Below are 9,886 nucleotides of genomic sequence, written 5' to 3' on the forward strand. Positions count from 1 at the left end.
TTTCATTTCTGTATAAACAAATGTGTGAAGCAGAGAAGGAATGTTTTCGCTCTTATTGACTCTTCCTCATCCAATCAGCTTCAAATTGAAAGTGTAAACAGGCTAAAAGTTATGAGAACCCATGAGATAAGCTTAGATTCTTGCAGTAGAATTTATTCTCATAACATATTGCTAGGCGACAGAATAGGCACATCCCATTTAACCCCAGAATGGTTTCTAGCTGACAGGCAGTTATACAATATTATTATGTATTACAAAATGACATCAGCTTTAGTATTGTTTTGTATTACAAAATGAGGTAATGTTTAGTGACGTGCAAGCCCCCCCATAAAGGGGTGGAGCTTTAGGATTTAGGGTATAAATATATGGCATATCGTGTTATTATTTAGAGAGCTTTTGTTTTGAAGCTGTCTCCGTTGTGCACTTGACTTGAATAAATTCACGTGTTATTCTGTTTCAAAATAACCTCACACTGTGTTTTTTATTTACGCTTTCGACAGATGGCGCAATCCGAAGTAGGGACTCAATATCATCGGAATCGAGCACCCGGATGAATCACTCCTCCATCACTCAAACCTGAGCTCACATATGAATCAAGGTAAGGCTACCTGCATTTCTTAGACAAACAGCCTGATTAAATAGTTTTGAGTGGTGCGGGGAGCTGATTTTTGAACGGTGTCTTATCTGATGTGACGAGTAAGAATCCCTAGCAGTTTCACGTGAATTTATTGTTCTCTGTTCCTGTGTTCATTTTGGAGTGTAGGAGTTGTTGGGAGTTGTTGGGGGCTAAGGTAAGAGTCCCGTTAAAGGTTTTGGTGTTTTGGTGATGAAAGTGAGTGTTTTTGTGCTTAAAGGGATTGTTTTCAGACCGTCCTGGGTTGTGATAAATATTTTTGTTGTCGGAGCAGGACGGGTCCCTGATTGTACATTTGCTCTGTTTTGTCATTTACATACCAAGTGAGTTCATGGATATCTGGTTAGAAGGTCTTATCTGTATCCATGTTATAAAAGTATAAGGTTTATCAGGACTGGGTTGGACCCGCTGAAGTGATTCAAGTTTTTCTTTGGTATAGTTATGGTGAGAAAATGTGATTGGGGAACAGTCTCGTGACAGGTCCTTATCTGCATATTTACACTATTCAGAACAATAACATGCCAAAAGAGTTGTACGTAATCAGCTTGCGTTGATTATTGTAACGCTAAATTGTACAGGTCAATTAACAGTTGATTTCTGTAACCGAAGAAATATTGTACAGGTCAATTAAATTTGATTTCTGTAACAGGGGAATAATGGGAAACCAAAAATTCTCAAAGGATTGTGTGTCTGCAGACGAAAATAATGAAGAATGAATACAGAGAACGAAAAGAGACAATATAAATATTTTGTTGGCCAGTGAATGGCACTGTTTGTACTATTATCAACTAATTGCGCAGATGTTTAAATGAAAGAGGGGTCTTTTTCTGTGGGATTGATAAGCTCAGGGAGCGCCGTCTCGTGTGTTTTTGAATCCCACAGGGAAACATACCTTACGTTAATATGGGACAAAAGAATTATGTTGAGGGACAGAAGGGTCCCGCTGCATTAATTTTTACCATTGCCAGGACAGAAGTTAATATAATAACAAGTGAAAAAGAAAGTGAATAGGAAAGAAATAGCAAGTGAATTTGCCGATAGATAATTAAGGCATATGTGGTGTTGAGGAAGTAGAGGGTTATTTTTATGAAAAGTTTATATGCAGAAATTGGGATACAATTAGAGACTGTGTATATTGTTTGGAAGGGACAGAAATTGTTTGGAAGGGACATAAAGTGTTATAAGTGTAAAAAGGTAGGACATGTTGCCAGTAATTGCAGAGCAGCCCTAAGAGAGAGAGTAGAAGAAAAAGAATAGAATTGAAAAGATTTGTTCGTACTGGCCACACAAATAGGTCTTTTGAACCAGAAAATATTCTTTTTCCTTCTGTTCTAATGGCAACTAGAAAGAGAATAAAAGCAGGTTATTTATATGAGAAGCTGATTCGCTGTGTAGGAGAGAAGTTTGTGTCTATGTTCTTTGAGTGTCTGTATTGTGTGTGTTCTGTATTGTGTGTAACCAGTAAAAACACATGGAATATGTTGTGTTTAAAAATGTGGGTAAAAGCTCATAAGCATTGTTTGAAGTATATATTGTATTGTATGTTTTCATGTATAGAACGCCATTAATAGGCTCAGCGCTTCACAGGAGTGGTGCATGTCGTAATCATATAGTTATCAAATGGTAAAGGTAAGAGGTCATAGAATAAGTGATCCAGACATAAAAGTAAAAGTTGAGCAAAGAGAAGTCACTGCTCTGAGGAGCTTACAATCTACTTGGTAGGTAGGGAGAGCATACAGAAACAGTAGGACTTGATTAGAAGCCAGGAGAGGAATTTCAGGAGGGGAAACGCAGAATCAGAGTTTAAAGAGTAGAGTGATTCTCGCAGCAGCGTTTGGGATAGATAGTAGGGAAGACAGGTGAAAGTCAGGAAGCTGGGATAGCAGGGGATTACAGTAATCAAGAGGGGAGAGAATGAGGGTCTGAATCAGAGTTTTAATAGTTGAGCAACAGAGGAACAGGTGTATCTTTGTGATATTGTGGAGGAAAAAGCGACAGTTATAGAAATGTTTTGAATGAAAGAGGAGAATATGAGAGAGGAGTTGAGGGAGTAACCCCTAAGCAGCGTGCTTGAGCTACTGCATGGAAGATTCAAGAGTAATGTGGAAGGAGATAATAGGGTCAGGTTTGGGAGGAAGTATGAGGAACTCTGTTTTTGCCATGTTTAATTTAAGGCGAAAGAGGATCTTCCAGGATGAGATAACAGAGAGACATTCAGAAACTTAGGTTTGTATGGCAGGTGTAAGGTCAGGGGTTGAAAAGTAAATGAGGGTGTTGTCAGCATAGTGGTGATATTTAAACCTAAGAGATGTTATTAGGTCACCTAGAGAGAGTGTGTACAGAGAAAAGAGAAGAGTGTGGTCCACAGAGGCAAATGCTTCAGAGAGGTGGAGTAATAGGAGCAGAGTGTGATGACCTCTGTCTTGGGCAGCATGTAATTCATGAGTTATTTTAGTGAGAATTGTCTCCGTGGAGGGAGCAGTGCAGATGTCAGATTGTAGAGGGTTAATGAGAGAATGGGTGTGAGAAAATGGAGCAAGCAGGAGAATGCAAGACAAGTTCAGTAGTTAGAAAGAGAGGTAGGGTCAAGCTTGCTATTTTTGAGTCATGGTATAACTATTACATGTTTGAAGGAGAATGGAAATGTAGCAGATTAGAGGGAGAAGAGGAGATCAACAGTGATGGTGACACTCTTTTGAGACAGTGGAAAAAGAGTCAAGGAAAGCAGGTAGAGAGTTGGAAGCAAAGTAGGATAGGAGGAAAAAGAGGGAATGTTCTGGTGTATGGATTCAACCTCTTTCTTAAAAATAGTCAGCAAAAGTCCTGAGGTGAGATGAAGGAAGAATTTGTGTGGGGTAGTCTTATGAGTGTTGATTAATGGAAAGAAATAGGTTTGTGTAGCTTGAGAAAGGACAGAATTGCAACAGGATAGCATAAATTTGTAGTGAATTAAATCAGTGAAACTATGAAAGTTCATACAGAAGGCATTAAAGAGAACTGAGTGGAGGGAGATAGCATGAGCGTGTGGCGTTATTTGTGTGTTAAGAAGTTATATGAACCTCAGCTATATAAAGGCCCGTTGGTTAATTTTTGAAAGGTCATAAAAAATGTAGTTCTTAGGGCTCTGGATAAAGCTCCATGTATTTAAACTTTAAGCAAAAGTTCCAATCCAATAATAATTATTTTTAGGAGGAAGCGGTGGTGTGTCATTATCTTATCTTTTCAGGGTCAATTGGCGAAACGCCCAGAAACAAAATGGCTCTTTGCCCGGAAACAAGTCTTATAGAAAATATTTTTTCTTTAGTCAGATGAATATGCAGAGTGTCTTTAAAATGATAAAGCTGACCGTGTGCTCAGCACTGTGCAAAGAGATTATATAAAGCAAGACATTAGTGTGAAGTCTTATACAAAATCATTTGTCTATTAACTGAATATGTGATATATTTTATAATTTTTAACCATTTATTTTTCCATTGGTGTTCTATTTTATTATAAGAAGTAGTTATTGTTAAAATATTTTTAGAATGTTTTGCCAAAGTGGTGCATTTGGAGTCACCTCTCGTTTTTGGATAAGTTCTAGGTATAGAGTTAAAGGACAGGTGATATATAGTGGCAAATACAGTTACATAAGTGAGCAGGGTATATATTATATGCAAGGCATTTCACATTTTAGCAGAATAGTTACAATGGAGTGTTTGGGGTGGAGGCCTGACTGGAATTGGCTAGGGGTATTTGTCTTAGTATAGTAATTGTTTAATTGGGAGTGAACACATTTTTGTCCATGACTTTGGATAGTAGTGTATTGCAATGTATGACTTTATATATATAGCGTCAAAAATGTTCTCAGCACTTCATAAAGAATACAGTAGAGGGAATTATGATAGAATAGTAAGTGCAGCAAAATCAGACAATAGGAAAGGAAATCCCTGCCCTTAAGAGCTTACAATCTAAGGTTTGAGGGGAATTTACAGAGATAGCAGGTGAGGGAATAAGTGCTGTAGATGGCAGTGCTTGGCCACAATGGGTGTGGTAGGAGTGACTGTGTGTGAAATAATAGCCATGAGTGCAGGCTATTGGGATGTTTAATTTGTGGGGCAAGTTTTAAGGTTAGTTAGTATTTTATGAAAAGGTTGATACCATTTGCATCGGAGGAGATGATAGTGAGGCATGAATGAGAGCAAGTGTGTATTGGGAGAAGAGATATTGGTCTGTAGTTTGAGACAGTGTTTTTGTCCCCACTTTTGAAGATTGGGACAGCTCTGGTAGTTTTCCAGGTCTTAGGGATATGGCCTGTAGACAGGATAGAGTTGATTATGGAAGCAATTGGTTTGACAATGACTGAGGCCCAAAGCCTTAGGAACTTAGATTGTAGTACAGTAAAGTCCACATTAGCTGCTTAGTTTTAACTATGAGGAGCATTAATAGGAGATACCTCTGTCTATATGTGGATGCTAAGACAGGAGTAAACACATTGATACAAGAATTTAGTCCTAGGTATAAATTATCTCCCTATGAGACACTTATGGGATGACTTATGACTATCAGTAGTTCAAAGGAACAAATTAAGGACCATCTATTGGTAATAAAACAATTAATAAGTATTGTATGCCACTAATATATTTTTTGAGTCTCTCTAGGCATAAGGTATGATAAAAGTGCACCTACACGAGACGGAGTTAAAGGTCAAGTAGTTCCTAAACAAGCATGCTCTTCATCCCAGATGAAAGGGCCCGTACTAACCACCAATACAGCAATTAAAGTGGCAGAGTTCTTTTCCTGGACCCAAAGTACAGTAAAGCTCGTTCCAGTTCCACCAAACGTTCCAGCGACATCAAAGACCAAAGTCACCTAAAGCACAGCCGCATCAAGTTAACGTCTTGCCGAGTCAAAACTCTAACCGTTAACCAACGAGGAAAATAAGATACCAGGCAGAGGCCTGGTCTTATCAGGAACATTTCATTTTTTCAAAGACTCAAAACATTCTATTTTTTAGAGACTCAATATTCCTGATTTCTATCAGAACATTTCATTTTTCAGAGACTCAATATTTTTATTTTTTAGAGTGTGTTTAAGTTAGAAATTTAAGGTGTATGTAGAAATGAGCCTTGATGGGAGGATTGGTTTCCTGGAAGTGAGGCTTGTGAAAACTCTTGTATGTGTTTTGGCAGTACTCATCACTCTCTATGTATGTGTCATATGCAGCAAAACTTTGATCCAGAAGTGTGTTGCACCTCCAACGAGAGGAGGGGGTCACCCAGGGGGTGTGTCAGCCACAAGGAAAGGATCATAAGTCAGCCATGTTGACCATCGCAGACATTGTCTGTTCTGATATTCAGAGTGAATGATGTATACAATGCGTGCAGGGGTGAGGATCATGCATTTCGCTTCCACAGATACCAAACCCCTTCAATTCTCAGTAATAGCTGAAAATATATGATGATAGAGATATATGCCATATCCTTTATCTAGCAACTGCATACCCAAAGAAAGGTTGCTTGCATAAAATAAGGTTTTTAGTATTATGTGTATAATTTCTGTATTTTCCCATTTTTTAAGGGAACCTCTTTAAAGGGTGTATCACACACTAGGAACAAGAATCAATTTATGGGTCAAGTGTCTCCACCAACCAATGAAACCTGTGTAAAAATGTATGTTCAGTCAGATAACAATTTACAGGAAGGATGTGGCCTTAATTTTGCAGTTTTTAATTTCATCATTAAACCAAGAACAGGTTTAGATCAGGCTTATGGCCTTACAAAATAGAATGGTTTTAGATTATATTTTAGCATCAAAAGGAGGTGTATATGTCCTAATTAAAGAACAATGTTGTGTTTTCATCCAAGATCAGAGTGGCAAGGTACAACATGAGTTAGATAAGATAGGAGAAATTCAAGAAAGACTTAGGAAGGAAGGTGACACAGACTGGGACCCTTTGGGGCTGACTGGATTGGTGGGATCACTAGGAGCGAAATTTTTGAATGTGTATGATTGTGATACTCGTTGTCTTCTATGTTTGTGTTACGTTTGTCAAAGGCATGATCCACAAATATGCAACCCCCTCTGCAGACATGATGCCATTGTTTGCAGAACCAATCTACAGCAGTCCCTTGAAGAAAGAAGATGCCAAGTACAATGTTCTAACTCTGGAAAAGAATTTGGCTATAACGCCATACGAGACTATGACTACATTTGGCAGGCACCCTCGTGCACTGTCCTATACCCTCAAGCAGCATTATGAAATGATGGAGCACCCTTGTGCCTCCCAACGTGTTTCTGGACTAAAATCATACCAATAATTCTCAAAAAACAATGTTTTAAAGAATCAGAGGGGGGACTGATGAAGTTGAGACATTAGGGGGTCTGGCATAACAACATAACACCATTTAGGATGAAGCCATTTTGTGTGAATATTTCAATCCGCCATCTTGTCTTGTCTTTGTGAGTCTAATTTCTGTGTTTCATTTCTGTATAAACAAATGTGTGAAGCAGAGAAGGAATGTTTTCGCTCTTATTGACTCTTCCTCATCCAATCAGCTTCAAATTGAAAGTGTAAACAGGCTAAAAGTTATGAGAACCCATGAGATAAGCTTAGATTCTTGCAGTAGAATTTATTCTCATAACATATTGCTAGGCGACAGAATAGGCACATCCCATTTAACCCCAGAATGGTTTCTAGCTGACAGGCAGTTATACAATATTATTATGTATTACAAAATGACATCAGCTTTAGTATTGTTATGTATTACAAAATTAGGTAATGTTTAGTGACGTGCAAGCCCCCCCATAAAGGGGTGGAGCTTTAGGATTTAGGGTATAAATATATGGCATATCGTGTTATTATTTAGAGAGCTTTTGTTTTGAAGCTGTCTCCGTTGTGCACTTGACTTGAATAAATTCATGTGTTATTCTGTTTCAAAATAACCTCACACTGTGTTTTTTATTTACGCTTTCGACAGTAACACGCAGAGCGGTGTATATGTCTAACACGCAGAGCGGTGTGTATATGCAACATGCAGAGCGGTGTGTATATGTAACACGCAGAGTGGTGTATATGTGTAACATGCAGAACGGTGTGTATGTGTAACATGCAGAGCGGTGTGTATGTGTAACACGCAGAGCGGTGTGTGTATGGGTAACACGCAGAGCGGTGAGTATGTGTAACACGCAGAGCGGTGTTTATGTAACATGCAGAGCGGTGTGTACTGTATGTGTAACACGCAGAGTGGTGTGTATGTGTAACACGCAGAGCGGTGTGTATGTGTAACACGCAGAGCGGTGTGTATGTGTAACACGCAGAGCGGTGTGTATGTGTAACACGCATAGCGGTGTGTATGTGTAACACGCAGAGCGATGTGTATGTGTAACACGCAGAGCGGTGTGTATGTGTAACACGCAGAGCGATGTGTATGTGTAACACGCAGAGCGGTGTGTATGTGTAACACGCAGAGCGGTGTGTATGTGTAACACGCAGAGCGGTGTGTTTGTGTAACACGCAGAGCGGTGTGTTTGTGTAACACGCAGAGCGGTGTGTATGTGTAACACGCAGAGCGGTGTGTATGTGTAACACGCAGAGCGGTGTGTATGTGTAACACGCAGAGCGGTGTGTATGTGTAACACGCAGAGCGATGTGTATGTGTAACACGCAGAGCGGTGTGTATGTGTAACACGCAGAGCGATGTGTATGTGTAACACGCAGAGCGGTGTGTATGTGTAACACGCAGAGCGGTGTGTATGTGTAACACGCAGAGCGGTGTGTTTGTGTAACACGCAGAGCGGTGTGTTTGTGTAACACGCAGAGCGGTGTGTATGTGTAACATGCAGAGCGGTGTGTATGTGTAACACGCAGAGCGGTGTGTATGTGTAACACGCAGAGCGGTGTGTTTGTGTACAAGCAGAGCGGTGTGTATGTGTAACACGCAAAGTGGTGTGTATGTGTAACACGCAAGCGGTGTGTATGTGTAACATGCAGAGCGGTGTGTATGTGTAACACGCAGAGCGGTTTGTATGTGTAATTTATATATATATATTTATATATATGATGGAAATATTACTGTATGCTCATTTTAAGCATACAGTAATATTTCCATTTGCTATATGCTTTACTGTGGAGGGTTTTGTCACTTTATTTACCCACCATAACTTAACTAAGTATATACACTGAAAGTATGATGTGTGTGTGTATGTATATATATATATATATATATATATATATATATATATATATATATATATATATATATATATGTAGCCCGGTCTCCCCAGCAATCCAGCACCCCCCTCACCGTACTGCCGATCGCGGGGGCCGCCGCGTCCAATGGCGGCTCCGTCCGGCGATGGCAGGGGAGAGGGCGGTCAGGTCCCGGCTCGGGGGTTGCCGGGGACGCGTGCAGCCGGTTGCCAAGGCCGCACACGCGTCTCAGGGCTCCCGGCGCTCCCGGAGCCGGGCGAATAGGGCGCCGCCATGTTGCGTCGGTTTGCGCATGCGCAGTAGGTCCCCGGCGGCCCAGATAGCTCGCGCATGCGCAGGGAGGCTGCGAGAGGCAGGGAACAGTTGCGTGAGGGCAGGGAAAGCGCAGGAGAGTCGCGCGAGAGTAGGGATAGTTAGTGAGAGGTTGTGGCGGCCATTAGGGGTTAGTATAGGCAGAGGGAGGGCGCGCACGCGGCCCCAATTTAAGTACAGCCTCCACGGGACTACAATTCCCATGAGGCTTAGGGCCAAGCACATCAGGTGCTTCATAGGAGCCAATAGGGCTGCAGGACTGCCAGGAGAGCAAGTGGATACATTTCGCAGGGCAAAAGAGCACACTAGTCAGTGAGAGACCGGAGCAGCCCAGGGAAGGAGGTAGGGTACAGGAGTTGGGGACTCCCTGTACTAGGCCAGTACCCCCAGGGCCAGAGATAGCTCAGCTCCCCAGTAAGGTGAGTGTTGCCAGGGGCAGCCCTCAGGTTAGGGACCCTGCCACTTACATTAGTGGGAGCTGGGAAAGGAAGGTTAAAAAGAGTTGGATTCAGGGAGCTGTGAGGGAAGGAAGGGTGCGGGGAGCGAGTGCAGCTCCTGCCCCACATAGGTACCCACACCCCAGGTAGGCTCCAACTCCCCACTAGTTGGGTGGGTAAGTGCTTAGGGAGGCCCAAGATAGGTACGCTGCCCTTAACATAGAGTGCTACCTTGTCAGAGTCACGGCTGTCAGTGCTGTGAGGTCTGACAGGCAGGCACCTTGTTGTGCAGCACGTTGGCTGCAGCCTCCAGTG

General features: G+C 41.5%; 1 long non-coding RNA gene across 1 annotated transcript; it reads left to right on the plus strand.

The window, feature by feature from the left end:
* Positions 1 to 262: 262 nt before the first annotated feature.
* LOC142497952 (uncharacterized) lies at positions 263 to 6,044 on the plus strand. The gene is made up of 2 exons (XR_012802357.1): positions 263 to 598; positions 5,263 to 6,044. It is a non-coding gene; the product is annotated as an uncharacterized LOC142497952 (long non-coding RNA).
* Positions 6,045 to 9,886: the final 3,842 nt, after the last annotated feature.

Source organism: Ascaphus truei, chromosome 6 (genome assembly GCF_040206685.1).
Source record: "Ascaphus truei isolate aAscTru1 chromosome 6, aAscTru1.hap1, whole genome shotgun sequence".
Classification (NCBI taxonomy): domain Eukaryota; kingdom Metazoa; phylum Chordata; class Amphibia; order Anura; family Ascaphidae; genus Ascaphus; species Ascaphus truei.